Genomic DNA, 15,092 nt, shown 5'->3' with positions numbered 1-15,092 from the left:
GCGGCATCACTCCAAACAAAATTATCTGTCTTTTTCATCATCTGATACAGAGGAATAGCCTTTTCTCCCAACCGGCTTAGAGCCGCAATACGACATGCCAGACGTTGAACATCATTGACACACGCCGGTTTAGCCAAAGAAGTAATGGCTTTTATCTTATCCGGATTAGCTTCAATGCCTCTGTTAGATACCAGAAAACCCAAAAGCTTGCGTGCCGGTACACCAAAATCACACTTGGCCTGGTTAAGCATCATCTTATAAACCTGGAGATTATCAAATGTTTCCTTCAAATCGTCTATCAGCGTCTCCTTCTTCCTGGACTTCATCCACATAAGCATGAACATTGCGCCCAATCTGACTGTGAAGACAATTCTGCACACATCGCTGGTAAGTCGCCTGGGCACTCTTGAGCCCAAAAGGCATAGACACATAGCAAAAGGCTCTGAAGGGAGTTATAAAAGCTGTTTTCTCCTGGTCCTTAACTGCCATCTTGATCTGATGATAACCAGAATAGGCATCCAAAAAACTCAAACGCTCACAACCCTCCGTAGCATCAATAATTTGATCAATACGAGGGAGAGCAAAAGGATCAGCCGGACAAGCCTTGTTTAAATCCGTGTAATCCACACACATGCACCAAGTGCCGTTCTTCTTAAGTACCAGCACCGGGTTAGCCAACCACTCGGGATGAAAAACTTCAACAATAAACCCAGCCGCCAAGAGCCGGGCGACCTCTTCACAAATAGCCTTACGCCTCTCTTCATTGAAACGACGAAGAAATTGCTTGACCGGTTTAAACTTGGGATCAATATTAAGGGTGTGCTCAGCGAGTTCCCTCGGTACACCTGGCATGTTAGAAGGTTTCCATGCAAAGATGTCTCGGTTCTCATGGATGAACTTGATGAGCGCGCTTTCCTATTTCGAATCCATATTAGCATTGATGTTGAACTGCTTGGATGAGTCGCCAGGAACGAAATCAACTAGCTTGGTATCATCAGCTGATTTAAACTTCAAGGCCAGATCATGCTCTGTAGTTGGCTTTTTCAAAGAAGTCATATCCGCCGGATCAACATTGTCCTTATAAAATTTTAACTCCTTCGTTCCACAAACCGACTCAGCATAAGCTGCATCGCCTTCTTCACACTCCAAAGCTATCTTCCGGCTCCCATGCACTGTGATGGTCCCCTTGTGACCCGGCATCTTGAGCTGCAAATAAACATAACAGGGCCTTGCCATGAATTTAGCATAAGCCGGCCGTCCAAACAGAGCATGATAAGGGCTCTTGATTTTTACCACTTCAAAGGTCAATGTCTCCGACCTAGAGTCATGATCATCTCCAAAAGCAACTTCCAGCTATCTTACCAACCGGGTATGCCGATTTACCATGCACTACTCCATGGAAAACAGTGTTTGACGGTTTAAGATTTTTATCCGTCAACCCCATGCGATGGAAAGTCTCATAATAAAGAATATTGATGCTGCTCCCTCCGTCCATGAGTACCTTGGTGAACTTATACCCTCCGACCTGGGGTGCGACCACCAACGCCAGGTGACACGGATTATCAACCCAGGGCGGGTGATCTTCCCGACTCCACACAATGGGCTGCTCAGACCAGCGCAAGTAACGGGGAACTGCCGGTTCAACGGCGTTCACCACCCTTTTATCAAGTTTATGATCTCGTTTGCACAAACTTGTGGTGAAGACATGATACTGCCCACTATTCAACTGCTTTGGGTTACTCTGATACCCAGATTGCTGCTGTTGATTCCCCGGACCTGATTGTTGATGGTAGCCACCCTGACTGCCTTGATTGCCTTGATTACCTTGGAATCCAGAGCTAGAACCGCCACCGCCGTAACCCGGTCCATGAGAGCCGGATCCTGAGCCACCACCCGGCCCATGATTGTCTTGAAAAAGATTGGATTTTTTATACTCCTTCATAATGAAGCAGTCCTTCCAGAGGTGGCCAGACGGTCTTTCTCGCGTCTCATGCCTTGGGCAGGGCTGATTTAACATCTGCTCAAGATTAAAGCCCGACCCTCCGGTCCGTGGGGCGGTTTACCTTTACGACGCTGGCCATTATTCTGTGCATTGGTGTTAGCCACAAAGTCCAAACTATTATCAACTTTGCGCTTACCATTGCCTCCCTGATTCGCCGAATTATGCTGCTGCCCTCTGGTGCTGCTGCTCTTCTTTCCCTTTCCCGGCTTTTCATCATCAGACTCGGGGTCCTTGGTACCATCAGAGTCTGCATACTTAACCAGAGCCGCCATCAGCTCCCCCATGTCACTGCAGTGGCGCTTGAGTCGTCCTAACTTCTGCTTAAGAGGTGTAAAACAACAATTCTTCTCCAACATTATGACCGCTGAACCGGCATTGATGTGATCCGATGAATGTAAGATGGTCGAAACCCGGCGCACCCAATGGGTTGTGGACTCACCCTCTTCTTGGACACAGGCATCCAGATCCACAATTGACATAGGCTGCTTGCACGTATCTTTGAAATTCTGGATAAACCGGGCCTTTAACTCGGCCCATGACAATGGGGTTGGCCGGGAGTCCCTTCAACCAAGTGCGGGCCATTCCATCCAACATCAGGGGGAAATATTTAGCACACGCAGCCTCGCTAACATCTAGCAATTCCATGGCCATCTCATAACTCTCGACCCATGCTTCGGGAGGTAAGTCGGTTGTATAGTTAGGCACTTTGCGAGGACCCTTGAAATCCTTGGGCAGACGTTCATTACGCAGAGCCGGCACTAAACATGGCACGCCCAAGTTCCTGAAAGTTACACCTGGCTCCACCGAAGTTGTCGGACGAACCGAAGAAGGTTGACGGGCCGCATACTGCCGCCAGCTCAGCCTATCGACGTGCTCTACCTTGATCCACTACATTCTGAGTGTCGGCACCACTGCCCATCGAGTTATGTCCACGAGGCGGGTTACGGTTCGCCCACTGCTTGACACGGCCGGTTCCTCGATATGCCTGCTATAACTTCGGCTCGGGCGGGGGGTTGAGTGAATCCTCTCACGACTGTAAGAGTAAGCCTGCTGCTGAACCAACGCTGTCTGAAGGAGCTCTCTAGCCCTCCATGTTTCAATCGCCGTTGGAGACTCGCCTTCAACTAGGAGAGCCGCCAATCGTGATGCCACAGTGATCATGTTATCCAAAGGGTTAGAATAATGACCCGGTGGTGTCGGCATGTGTTGTGGCGGGATATTGTTCTGACGAGGCGGGTCCGTCGTGCGTGGCTGAGCCGGCGTTCCCGTCCCAGGCACTTCAACCCGGTCTACCACCGGCGGGTTACTGGTCCCTGCTCCTGGCGTGTTAAAGAGATTCCTTGCCTCGTAGACCGGAGGCAGGCGAGTCTGATGCCTCCTCCTCATGACCTCGTTTGAAGCGTTCTGATCTAGCATGAGCCGGTAAGACTCCGACTGAATCCGTTGCGCCTGAGCATCCAATGTAACCCGTTCTGCGGCCATCCTGGCGTCTTCAGCTGCCAGGTCTTCCTTAGCTTGAGCTATCTGATCTCGCAATTTCGCGACTTCCGCGTTATGCTGATCTCGATTATCCGGGGTAACCTCCGTCGTCAGCAGCGTTGCCAAGGTGTCTAGTAAATCGGACAAGACTTGAGCCGACGGGCGGGCAGGGCCTCCTGCCCCGGCCGCCGTCGCCGCTGCTGACCCGGAAATCAAAGCCGCTGCAGTTGAAGAATGATGTACTAGCTGCGTACCGGCCATGAAGATTGCGACCCGGTTCGGCGGTTCGTAGGGGTCCGGAATACTGTCACCATCGGAACAGCCCCAAGCCGGCCGTCTTGCAGTTGGTACAATGACTCGGTTTCACCGGTGGATGATTCGCCATCAGAATAGACAACCGTCTCACCGTCAGATACCGATTTATTCTCAGATTCTGCACCATGGATGAATCCCACGAAAGCATGACTCACGGTGGGCTGAACTCGGGCGGGTCTTGCACGCTGAGCCATCTCGATGATGTCGGTGCAGATGTCCGGCTCATGGCCCGATTCACCAATCTTGCCGATGAAGACATGAATTCCACCGAAGGGGACCCGGTACCCGCACTCAATTGAGCCGGCCTCGGGGCCCCAGCCTGCGTCATCGATGTAGAGCTTTCCGCGACGACTCTTAGTCATCCGGCCCACAGCGTATCCCTTGATCCCTTCGAAGTTGCCCTTCAAGAACTCGAAACCACCATGCGCTCGCCCCACGGTGGGCGCCAACTGTCATGGAATAGTCACGGCAGATGTCCTAGAGTGAGGACTTAGTCGTGAGGCCATCGCAACGAGATTAGCTTAAAGGGGTTAATCGGGACAAAGGACACAGGGAGTTATACTGGTTCGGCCCCTTGCGGTGAAGGTAAAGGCCTAATCCAGTTTGAGATGATATTGCTAGGGTTTCGATGACCAGGGAGTGAATACGCTTAACCTGGCTCTCGATCTGTTGTTTCTTGTCCCTAAACCGCCGCCGGGTCGTCCCTTTATATACACAGGTTGACGCCCGGCGGTTCACAGAATCCCGGCCGGCTCATAAACGTGTCCGGCTCGGTATCCACTCTTTCCTATCTTACAATACAAGTCATACACCTATGGTGGTTTACATCTATAGGCCCTAACCCGCCTTTGGGTTTTGGGCCTTCTTATTAAGTCTCCTTCGTATATCGCCATCTTCTATGTCTTCATGGGCTTCAATACTGGTAAATCACCATGAGCATAACCCGGCCCCTCCTGGGCGGTTTATACTCAATAGTTATATCCCCAACAGGCGCCAAGTCTTGTGGAATCCTCCTTGTATGCGGCAGGGGCTGCTCGAAGTGGCCCATAAGTGAACCGCCATGGGGGTCCTCGGCCCGATCCAGCTGGACGGGAGACGACGTGGTGAGTACCCCTAGTCCAGGAAACTTAATCAACGTGAATCGCCGAGGGTGGATTGGGATCAGATGCGGGCGCAGTTTGAGGAGGATTAGGTAGCGATTTGAAGGGGGAAACGGTCTCCACGAAGGTTACGTGCCTAGGAAAGATAATGCGCCAGGATAAGGGATCGTAATAACGATGTCCTTTCCTATCATCGGGGTAGCCTAGGAAAACGCAAGAAACCGAACTTGGGGAGAGTTTGTGTGGGGTGGTGGCTAAGAGATTGGGATAGCAAAGACATCCGAATACACGGAGGTGACGATAGTCGGGTGCGTGCCCAAAAAGAAGCTCGTAGGGGGTGGTCAGGAGTTTAGGTTTGCACGGACGCCGGTTGAGGAGATAAGTGGGCGTGGCTAGGGCCTCAGCCACCAACCAGGAGGCATGGAAGCTGAAAGAACATGTGGTGCCCCCATGTTTGGTTTTGGTAATTGACGACAATCTCTATGGACTAATGGTTGCCTTGAGTTATATTTGAAGGTTTTGTCCATAGGCTTTTCTTGGAGTACATGTGTTGGTTTCAAGGAGAGTTTGTGTTGACCAAGGTGCTATTAAGGGATTATCCAAAGATTGGTCATGTGAGAGTTGAGCTTATTGCAAGCATGTCTTGAAGAAGAAGATTGTGTGATCATTCATGTTTACCTTCAAGACATCATCCAAATGAAGAGAGTTGGAAAGATTCTAGGTTGATCAAGACTAAGTCAAGAGTGAATCAAGTTGATCAACTCACAAAGCGTAGAAGATGTACCGAGAGGGATCAAGTGATCCCATGGTATGGTAAGCATTATCCATTGTGCTTTGTGTACTAACCCATGGTCTATGTGAGAGTTCTATGTGGGGTTAGGTACGTGTTCATGGGCTTGCGTCAAGAGGAAGATATCACTCAACCCATGGAGAGAATGACATCAAGTGGTGATCGTCATCAAGATTACCGTGTGCAAGTTCAAGTGGAGCATCACGAAGAGATCAAGTGCTTGAAGCTTGCCGTCCATTGTGGTGACAATGGACTTGTGAAGATGTGCCGAAGAGTGGCTCACCCATAGTGGACTATGGGGGAGTAATCATCTAGTCTTCATCGAGCCAACGCAATCAAGAAAGGTGGTCCAACTTGAGGGAGTCAAGATCGTCATCATCTAGCTCAAGTGGACCATGTGCAAGGCAAAGGTTTTCCCTTGATAGGTTTTCTATTTTACCGGTCTCATGGTGGTAGTTGGGAGACCGGGTTATAGGATCGATAGTCGTACTATCAAGGGGGGCTCTCAAGTGAGTAGCTTGATCGTATCGTTCGTCGAGAGCTCAAACCATTGCATCCTTGCATCATGTTTCTTGGTTCTTGTTTGGTTCTCTTTGTGAGTCTTAGAGCTTATGGTCATCTTGATGACAAGCTTGAGTTCATCAAAAACGGAGTTTGCATGCGTCTTCTATGATGTTTTCGATGTTGGAGGTTTTACCGGTCTTATCCGAGGAAGGGTTCTCACCATTTTCTTTTGGGCCTTTTCTCATTTGCTTCTTATTGGTATTTCTATCAAGATTGTGTTAGCCCTTGTCGCTAGCTTTCCAACAAACTTGGTTTCGTCGAATTCGGAGTCTGTTTGCAGAAGTTGTGTCAGTTTTGGTGTTCTGAAAAGGCTGCAGCGGTACTAACGCGGACAGGAGCGGATGTAATTTTTTACTACCGCTCTTGGGAGCGGTACTACTGCTTGGAGCAGTACTACCGCGGCTACTTCCGTGGCTACTTCCGCTCGGGACCAAAAACTCGTCACAAGTCCAGCGGTGGTAGGCACGGATGTAATTTTTTAGTACCGCTCGCAAGCAGTAGTACCGCTACCCTTAGCAGTAGTACCGCTACCCCTAGCGGTAGTACCGTGAGGTCAAGCGGTACTACCGCTCCGACGGTTCTTTTGGCTTTTTTGCCTCCTCGCTGTTGTGTTTCAAAGGGCTACTACCGCCCTAGCGGTAGTACCGCTCCTTGGAGCGGTAGTACCGCTCGGTGCGGGTTGTGACCATAACGGTTGGATTTTTCCCCACCTATAAAAGGGGGTCTTCTTCCCCAATGAACCTTATCCTTTGAGCTCGTGTTCTTCCCCCATTGTTGACCTTCTTCGAGCTTCCTAACTCTCAATCCCTCCATGGATTCTTGCTAGTTTTTGAGGGAAAAGAGAGAGGAGATCTAGATCCACATTTCCACCAATCACTTTCTCCTCTGTGTGAGGGGAACCCCTTGGATATAGATCTTGGAGTTCTTGGTGTTCTCCTTCTTGTTCTTCCTCTCATTTTCCTCCCTAGCATTAGTTGCTTCAGTGGGATTTGAGAGAGAAGGACTTGGGCACTCCGTGTGCCCTTGCCATTGCATTTGGTGCATCGGTTTGAGTTCTCCACGGTGATACATGGAAGTTACAAGTTGAGAAGCTTATTACTCTTGGGTGCTTGGTACCCTTGAGCTTGTTCCTCTTGGGTGCTTGGGCGCCCTAGACGGTTGGTGGTGTTCGGAGCTCAATCATTGTGGTGTAAAGCTCCGGGCAAGCGTCGGGGTCTCCAATTAGGTTGTGGAGATCGCCCCGAGCAATTTGACGGGTACCGGTGACCGCCCCCAAGGGTTGCCAAAGTGTACGGGTTTGGTGACCGCCCCCAAGGGTTGCCATTTGTATGGGTTCGGTGACCGCCCTCAAGGTTCCCTTAGTGGAATCACGGCATCTTGCATTGTGCGAGGGCGTGAGGAGATTACGGTGGCCCTAGTGGCTTCTTGGGGAGCATTGTGCCTCCACACCGCTCCAAACGGAGATTAGCATCCGCAAGGGTGTGAACTTCGGGATACATCATCGTCTCCGCGTGCCTCAGTTATCTCTTACCCGAGCTCTTTAATTATGCACTTTACTTTGTGATAGCCATATTGTTTCTTGTCATATATCTTGCTTTCACCTAGTAGTCTATCTTGCTTAGCATAAGTTGTTGGTGCACATAGGTGAGCCTAGTTGTTGTAGGTTTTGTGCTTGGCAAATTAACCGCTAGGTTTATTCCGCATTTGTTCAAGCCTTAACCGTAATTATTTTAAAGCGCCTATTTACCCCCCCTCTAGGCGACATCCACGATCTTTCAGAAGCATGAATGAGAAGGGTACGAACACCGTTGTTGAGAGTACGAAGGATGCGTTCAGCCTTGTCGTTCTGTTGGGACGTATACGGACAGGTGAGGCGAAAGAGAGTGTCGTGGGTTGCGAGGAGAGAACGATTTGCGAGGTTGTCAAATTCTTTGCCGTTGTCCGTTTGGAGAGCGAGAATGGGATGAGAGAATTGTGTGTGGACATAGGCAAAAAACTGAACTAAGAGGCCATGCACTTCGGATTTGCGACGTATAGGAAAGGTCCATACAAAATGCGTGAAATCATCAAGAATGATCAAGTAGTATTGGAAACCGGACACACTTAATATCGGACTTGTCCATAGATCACAATGACAAAGTTCAAATGGGAAAGTAGTATGAGAAGTAGAAGAACTAAAAGGGAGCCTAGTGTGCTTGCCGAGACGACGTGCATTGCAATGGGTCGACAAGCTCTTATTACAGCTGAAATCAAAATATGTGGAGGCCTTGGCGAGGGCGGCGGCACCGGGGCGGCCAAGGCGCTAGTGCTAGAGATCAGCGATGACGGTGGCGGTGAGGAAGTGACGGGACAGAGCGAAGGTGTACAGATCGCCGGTGGAGTCCCAGCGGAGCAGCACCGTCTTGGTTGCGAGGTCCTTGATAGAGAAGCCATATGGGTCAAATTCAATCGAGACTAAATTATCACGAGTGAAAGCACGTACAGAAACGAGATTTTTGATAAGAGAGGGAGAGATGAGAATTTCTAAGAGGGAGAGAGGGCGGGAGGGAGTGGGGAAGGAGGTGGAGCCGACGCTGATGATTGGCAGCAGAGAGCCATCACCAACGACGATGGAGGAGGAAGAAGAATATGTGGGAAGGGAGAAAGGGATACCAGAACCGGAGCTGATGTGGGAAGAAGCGCCGCTGTCGAGGACCCATTCACCACCTGGAGCGGAGGGTGGATGCAACGCCATTTGGTTGAGAGCGGAAATGAGCGCCGCCTGATCCCAGTGTGGCGACGGCGAGGCTTGCCGAGACGACGGCGAGGATGTCTTGGAAAGTGCCGGTGACGGTTGTTGGAGAGCGCTGGGCAGGAATGTAGCCGCCAGGGATCCCGCCACTGAAGGAGGGGCCGCCAGGGAGGCCCCCGCCGAAGGAGGAGCCACCAGGCCCGGCGGAGGGATTCTGCTTGCGCTTCTTCTGCCAACCACCGCAGTTGCCGGAGGAGCTGCCGGAGTCGCCCGCGCCGTGCTGGGTGGGGCCGAGAAGGGCCGCGGGAGCACCGGGGTTGAAGAGGACCGGCGCGGGCGCAGGTTACTGCGGCCGAGCGGCATAGTAGGCACTGGCCTGCGCGACGAGGGTCGTGCGGGTGGTGTTGCGCGCCAGCCGGCTGAGGCGTTGTTCCTCCAGCTGCAGGAAGGAGCGGAGCTTGACGAAGGAAGGTCGGCGACCACGGGTCATGTGCGGCACGGCGTGTTGGAGGCGCTCAACGAGGCCACACAGTACATTGTTAACCAGCTCGCGATCCTTGACGCGATGGCCGAGGTCACGCAGAGTGTCAGCCATCTGTTTCAACTAAGAGGTGTAGTCGATGACGGTGAGGTCGCCCTGGATGAAGCTGTGGAACTCGTCGAGGAGGTAGGTGATCTGGGCGTCGCGATTGCTGCGGAAGAGAGAATGGAGCGAGCGCCAGAGGGTGTACGCCGAGTCCTTCCGATTCTCGACGATCTCCAAGGTCGAGGGGTGACAGTGGCGTTGTACCACGACAAGACGGCGAAGACGTTGAGGACCCAATCAGAGGTGGCGTGAGCCGGCGAGCCGGCGACGTGGTCGGTGAGGCCGAACTTGGCGAGGGCGGCGAGAAACTGGCGGCGCCAGAGGCCATAGTTCTCCTTCTCATAGTCCAAAGTGACCAAGATGTGATCACGAATCCGCAGGCTTTGGATCTGAACGGTGGGAAGGGTTTGGGTGGCCACGGGGAGGTCGAATTTCTCATCGGCGGAGGACTCGCCGGAAGAGGAGATAGAGGAGGAGAAGCTCATGGCGGCTAGGTGGGGAGAGAGGGCAGCGGAAGATGAGGATCTCAGTTATACTGATACCATGTTGGAGCCAGAGCGATCGGAGAGAGAGATGGGTCGTGCAACGCTCACTGTATTGATAATCTGGGGTTACACTGGTTATATACATGCCGTCTTAGCTAACTAACTCACCCACTAGCCTGAAGACTAGGACTAACAAAACCACACGACACACATGTTCGCTAACAGGAAGCTCCGACGAGGTTGCAATGAAGCGTCAATAGACGCCATCGGTGCTGCCGTGGGAGCTGTTGTGTGGTGCCGACATGGGAGCTGAGTCGTGCCACCTGATCCTACGGCTGGAAGCATACACGTGATGCCTTGTCCTCGCGGGGCGACGGAGCTGCAGTGCAACACATGTGCCGTGATCCGCGAGTCTTGCCGGCGGCTGAAGCTGTAATGCGATGTGCCTCCCGCTGGCGCCGGAGCAGCAATGCAACGTGTGGTGTTGTGGATGGTGGATCTCGACGGCGGCGGAGTTGCAATGCGATGGGTGTGGTGCTGCGATCAGCTGAGCTCGCCGTTGGCAGAAGCTGCAATGCAACAGGCTGCTTTATGTGGGAGAAATCACCAATTGTTGTGGCGGCTGCTACAAGACGGCAAATCGGCAATTGTAGATGGACGTGCAGCTGCTCGAGACGAAGAGGGCGTGGGGTGTTGAAGACAAACGTGGAGGGGTGCTACGCTTCGGAGACGGGTCAACTTGGGCTGGGATACGATCCATTCCCCACGTGGTCCAGCTGGTGCAAGACAGACGGTTGTACAGCGCCCAATCCAACGGCTCGCAAGGTGGTTTAGAATTCGCTATCATCAGCCGGCTTACGCCTAGCAGGCGCCTTTGATTTTAGACGCTTATGAGGCATTAGTGTTGTGGCCCATCCTGCGCAACAGGGAGCCCTGATATAGTCGGCAGGTAGAGGAGACTGACAAGGTGGAGTTTGTCTCCAGGCATAAACATTGGGAGGGATTGCTTGTGTTGAATGATCCTTCGCAAATGGTTGTGACGTTCTCTTCCGGGGAGATCGGCGGATTAGTATATACTCTACTATTAACATTGCTCCCCCCCCCCCCCCCCCCCCCCCCCTCCCCTTCTCGTCATCCATAAGGTCAGCTCTTGAATGGAAAGAATAAGAAGGCTGATAGTGAAACACTCTGCTATAGAATTTATAAAATGACATCTTGAAGCTAGAAAAAAGAGAAGGAAAGATCAAGGTGATAGGACTCTTGTGGTAGTGGTGGAACGAACGGACTATATAGAAGAAGTTAAAAATATGAAGTAATGATATATACTACACTAGGAATGTACGAACGGATATGCTAGGAATGGAATGAACGAACGGACTTATGCATTGTGATGCCTGGGAATTAAGTAGTATGAGACTCATATAAATCAAAATTTGACCAAAAATGAAATTATCCAGAAATATATTTTTTTGTAAAAGTAACACTAATATACTTGGCATTATGGAAAAATTTCAGTCACTTTTGCCTAACAGGTTTAAAAATACCCATAAATTACATTTATAGCCCCCTTTTTGTCCATAAAATGGAAGTGTCCATACATTTTTGAAACAATTCTCTAAACTCAAAACTAACAAGATTATTATTCTAGGAACATTTCATACATTTTTTTCAAACCGAATTAAAAAAGAACATAGATGGGAAACCTCTTGATTCTCCAAGTGCCAAAAGGCCTTTTGGTATTGCCTTTGTTGGGCATATGGATAGCTCTTCCATTGTCGGTGAATGCAATCAAGGTTTCCAAGCATACAATGAAAAACCTCTTGATTCTCTAACTATAAAAGGGTGCGATGTGTCCTCTGACATTTGGTTCTCTCAAGTACTCCTTTCCAAATCGAACGGTGATTATGGTCAAAGACCCATTACCATCATTCTCCCAAAAAAAATTGTTTTCGACTCCCTCCGTCCGCGTCCGCTCTCTGGTCCACGGTGCTTGGGGCGACTCCCTCCGTCCGCGTCCGCTCTCTGGTCCACGATGCTTGGGGCAACACGAAGATCTTGCTCCTGCCAGTGACCAACCGCCTCCTCTGTGTTAGTGTCACGACCTAGGGTCGGACGAGTTCGTCGCCGGTGAGCGGAGGAGGAGATCAGGTAGGGGAGAATTTGAAATAGCTGGAGAGGAGGAAGAGACAGCGAGAAGGGAGAGGGAGAGAGCCAGCGGCTTAGAATTCTGATCTATTTCATTTCGATGCCTATCCACCCGTAGCTTGGCTTGCTTATATCCACAAGTCCAGCTCACACCTTACAAGGCCCATGGCCCAATCCTATTACAAGGCTTTCAGCCCAATCGACCACTCAATGCATTTAAACTCTCCCGCGTCATGGTTACTTCTTCTTCATTGCTTGTTTACGCCTTCTCCCCTGGTCGACGCCCATCGTAAGCACTGCATCACTTACAGTTAGCAACAGCTTTCACCATGACATCGTTCAGTGCAACTTGGAGTTACTCGCAGTCATTTCCAGTTCATATAAAATTTATTCCCGATGTTGATCTAGAGCCTTAGTTCTTGGGTTTGCGTCAACACTAGTTCTGTTTTGATAGTTCTATTGTGATCTTTTGTGAAAAAATCTATCGTATAGTCATCTTGTAGAAGTAAGTAGCTACGTATATGTATGCATATGCTGACTGTCTGAAAGTTTTCTGAACAATCGATCTCCATATGGATCACAAAGTCCACAAACAATCGATCTCCACACAAATCACATTTTTTGAACACAAGAGCGCTTGAAGCCACCGGCCCCTTTTTATAGGATGTGAGCTGCACAGGTATCTTAGCAAAACAAGAAGCAAGACTAGCATGGAAAGTGGACGGCGTTGCTGATTAAGTTAAGGCTGTTTTTAGGCTTATCTACCAGAACAAAATGTACAAACAAAGATGGCATATTGCAGGTCTTCTGGGGTACTTCAAATTCCTAACAAAATCATGAACATTATGATCGAACCACAGCCTGCAGATGTTTTGCTAAAGCATTACAGTAACAGAAAATGATTTCACACATTATACCATTAGCACAATTTCACATATTATATTGTTAGCCGACAAGTGGTTTGTTTACTAAATCACCGTCAGTAAAATACTTATCTTCCCACAGCTGCAAATAGAAGATATAAAGCCCTGCATGATGACCATTGATGATGTCTTTTTACTAAATGATCATAGTACATTCGCTCAACCACCACGTGATGTTGACCGAATACATGGAGGTAGCAATTGTCCAAAACCATTGGTATGCAACAAACCAGTACAGATAACAGAAACTTCAGTTCAATCTTAGATGCCTAATCACATAGAAATAAACCAAGTTCATTCCATGAAGAACCACCGTTGCTCCAAACTTAAAAGCATGCATACCTCTGTCACAGTGACCAATTCAAGTAGGCAGTACGAAGCCAACTGTTCCATAGCATGAAGAACTGATGATGCCTGTCAAAGATCCACTTCTTATGGACACCACCAACAATCTCATATTGATGTCAAATGTGCAACGACTGTAACTCTGCATACAACGGCACATATGGCATATATGGCGGCTTCCCGTCTACAGGACCAGAGATCAGCTTGACTTGCCCGCTATCCATATTATAGCAAGTGAATGTGATAAACCAACCAACATTGAAGAATATCATGTTGCATTCCGGATGAATCGCAATCCATTCAAAATCCTTGTCAAGGCAGAAATCGGAATCTGTTTCTCCAAATATGTATGAAGTGTCAACGCTATGCTTCAGTTTCCATTCTCTGCTTTGATAGTCCTCGAGAACATAAACTACTAGTCGAATGGTAACACCATCTTCATCTTGCTGAAAATTGGCATAATGCAGGCGACCCTGTGACCGCTGAATAAAACCATCAAGCAGACCGTCAGCGTCAGGGACATCAATGTTCATCCATGTTTCCCCCTTGGTGTCCACCACAGCTAGACAAGGGGATATCCCACGACAATCGGCTTCAAAATGCAGATAGCCGTTAAGAAAAACAGATGCAGACTGACGATTAATGATCCTAATGTCTGCATTCCATTTCTTCTCCTTGTGAACCCATCCTCCGGTTTCAGACGAATACTCTGCCACCCCGACAATGTCAGGGTCCCAAAGCTGGTCGTGCTCATTTCTGAACTCAAACACATAGAAATGCGACGACACGGCCGGATCAAAGCCCAAACGTGTGGTGGCCACCTCGCTGGTGGCCTTGCCGGAGTCCGGCAACACGGTCCACTTATGCGTGGCAGGATTACACACGACATAATGGAACTCATCGCCCTGGGCCGAGACGTACCAGCGGCAGAGGAGGAGGCCGCTGCAGCAGTCCAGCAGATGGACGCGGCGGTGGTTGGGCAGGAAGGCGCAGGAGGTGTCGATCGGAGGGGAGCATCTCCCCGGGAAATCGGCGAAGCGGACGGGGGATTTCAGAAGCCAGTCGCTGGTGGTGGCGCTGCCGTAGAAGAAGCCGGCCGGTGTTTGGGGGAGCTTTTTGCGGTGCTCGGGGGAGCTTTTTGCGGTGCTCGGGGTGGTGGATGAGGGCCAGCCAGTGGGTGGAGACGCACTTGAAGCGGCAGAGCGACTTGACCGGGAGACGCGCGAGGATCTCGACGAGGAGGTCGTCGGTGAGCCTCTCGACCGCCATGCCGCCGTCACTGTGGGGAGACGCGCACGGGAAACGAGACAAGGTGCGGCCTTTCTTCCGCGGGCTAGAGCTATCCACGGGGTCGGACATGGCGGCGACGCCGTCGAGCAGAGGGACGGGGGGAGTGATAGCTAGGTCAGAGGATCCCAGTCGACGGGAGTGGGATTTGTTCTCTCTGAGTCAACAGATTGGGCCGTCCAGCGTCAGTAAATGGGCTGAACTGTGTGGCAACTAGACTGGATTGGAAGAATAGGGCCCAAAGACAAAATTAAGACATTCACATTTGATTTCTCTAAAAGAAATGGAATTCTGCACTACAATTTTGGGGATAATTAAATCCTTGCCCCTAGAAAAGTAT

General features: G+C 50.3%; 1 pseudogene; it reads right to left on the bottom strand.

Annotated features, from left to right (window-relative positions):
* Positions 1-11,724: 11,724 nt before the first annotated feature.
* LOC109735939 (F-box protein At5g07610-like) lies at positions 11,725-14,885 on the bottom strand (annotated as a pseudogene).
* Positions 14,886-15,092: the final 207 nt, after the last annotated feature.

This window comes from Aegilops tauschii, chromosome 5, assembly GCF_002575655.3.
Source record: "Aegilops tauschii subsp. strangulata cultivar AL8/78 chromosome 5, Aet v6.0, whole genome shotgun sequence".
Taxonomy (NCBI): domain Eukaryota; kingdom Viridiplantae; phylum Streptophyta; class Magnoliopsida; order Poales; family Poaceae; genus Aegilops; species Aegilops tauschii.
The sequence above is the reverse complement of the archived record's forward strand: the minus strand, read 5'-3'. Positions and strand labels throughout refer to the sequence as shown.